The sequence below is a fragment of the Austrofundulus limnaeus genome, unplaced genomic scaffold (assembly GCF_001266775.1).
Source record: "Austrofundulus limnaeus strain Quisiro unplaced genomic scaffold, Austrofundulus_limnaeus-1.0 Scaffold802, whole genome shotgun sequence".
Classification (NCBI taxonomy): Eukaryota; Metazoa; Chordata; class Actinopteri; order Cyprinodontiformes; family Rivulidae; genus Austrofundulus; species Austrofundulus limnaeus.
The window spans coordinates 41606-43345 of NW_013953204.1; the positions used below are offsets into that span (position 1 = coordinate 41606).

General features: G+C 56.1%; 1 protein-coding gene across 1 annotated transcript in view; it reads right to left on the reverse strand.

Moving 5' to 3' along the window:
• The window catches only part of LOC106532628 (gamma-aminobutyric acid type B receptor subunit 1), a 10649-nt gene extending 9236 nt beyond the window's left edge, over nucleotides 1-1413 (reverse strand). The window contains exon 1 of the mRNA XM_014028737.1: nucleotides 942-1413. The gene's annotated coding sequence lies outside the window, so the exon portion shown is untranslated. The remainder of the gene's footprint in view (nucleotides 1-941) is intronic.
• Between the last annotated feature and the right edge of the window lie 327 nt (nucleotides 1414-1740).

Genomic DNA, 1740 nt, shown 5'->3' on the forward strand with positions numbered 1-1740 from the left:
GTGTGTGTGTGTGTGTGTGTGTGTGTGTGTGTGTGTGTGTGTGTGTGTGTGTGTGTGTGTTGTAATAACAAAGCAGCACAGTGATGAAGACAGATGGCAGCGAGGATTCATTTGCATTATTTCCAGAGTATTTTTAGTGTTTTCTGACGAGAATCCTGCAGGAGGAGTGTGCGCGCGTGCTCGTGTGTTTGGCGCGCGTGCTCGTGTGTGTGTGTGATGGAGGAGGAAACAAGGTGATGATGGACAGCCCAGCAGGACTCATCATCATCATCATCCTCACAGCAGAGAGGTGGAGAGCAGGATGGACGGCTGGAAGAGGCTTCAGGCCCGTTGGATCAGAACCACTCTGATCCTGGACCGGTCCAGACCCACAGGCTCTGATCCTGGACCGGTCCAGACCTACACAGGCTCTGATCCTGGACCGGTTCAGGACTAGACGCACACTGAGCCCAGACCGGTTCAGAACCAGAAAACAGCACAACAACTCCGGTTGTAGTCCAGTTCAGGACCACGGACAGCACACTGACACTGATCCGGTCCAGAACCACAGATCCTGATCCGGTCCAGAAACTATAGACTCTGATCCCGGTCCGGATCAGAACCACAAACAGCACACAAACTCTGTTAACGGTCCAGTTCAGAACTAAAGATTCCGACACCGGTTCGGTGTCCCGGCTCGGGAACCGCTCCGGGTCAGGTGAAGCTGCCACCACCCGCCCACCGCCGGTTCGGTCGGTGTGGACCGGGAAATCCGTGACGGCCTGCAGAGAGGAAGGCCTAACCCCCACCCTCTCCCTCGGATCAACATCCACCTGAATCCCGCCGCACGTCGGGAGAACCGAGGCGGACCCGCAGCCTGGACCGGGACCAGGCCCGGTCCAGAACCAGCCCAGCATAAAACCCCGAAGCGGGCCCGGTTCTGAGCATGTGTATCTACTCACTGCTGGTCCGGTGCGCTCCGGCGGGTTGAGCCCCCTCCCTGCAGGGGGAAGCAGGAAAGCCCGGCTGAGGGATTATTTAGCGGGAAAGACGCATCTTTGCACCGATTCTCGTGGCGCGGGTTGGACTCTGCTGCAGCGGGAAATGTGCAAACGGCGCTGCGCAAAACCCAAAACACAGAAATATTCCAGCAGCGCAGAGAGGCCAAGTCCAGAGAAAAGACAGGAAAGCATCCAGAGAAACGACGAAACAGCGATTCACCACACTCCCCTCCTCCTCTTCCTCCCTGTTCCTCCTCCTCCTCCTCTACAATCTGGACGTCATGATGGAAACGCGCCGTGCGTAAAACCCTCCTCACGCACTCCGGCTTGATTTTCCCAGGATGAGACAGAGAGGTCTGCACCAGGATCCTGATGAATGGAAACCAGCAGCTCTGTTTGCGGCTCGATCCCGCCGTGTGCGTGCCGTGCGTGTGTGCGTGTCGTGCGTGTGTACGTGCCGTGCGTGCAGGCGCACACTGCGGCTTTAACGCACTTAAGCCTTAAAGCTCTCCGCAGCTTAAGGCAACGAAGCTGCGATCAGTTTTTCTACAAGGCTGCTCATCTACTGAGTCACAGGCTCCTTCTGAGTGATCAGCATCCATCCCTCATCCAACCAACATCCATCCATCATCCAACCATCATCCAACCATCTGTACAACCATTCATCCAACCATCATCCATCCATCATCCAACCATCATCCATCTGCTCATCTACTGAGTCACAGGCTCCTTCTGAGTGATCAGCATCCATCCCTCATCC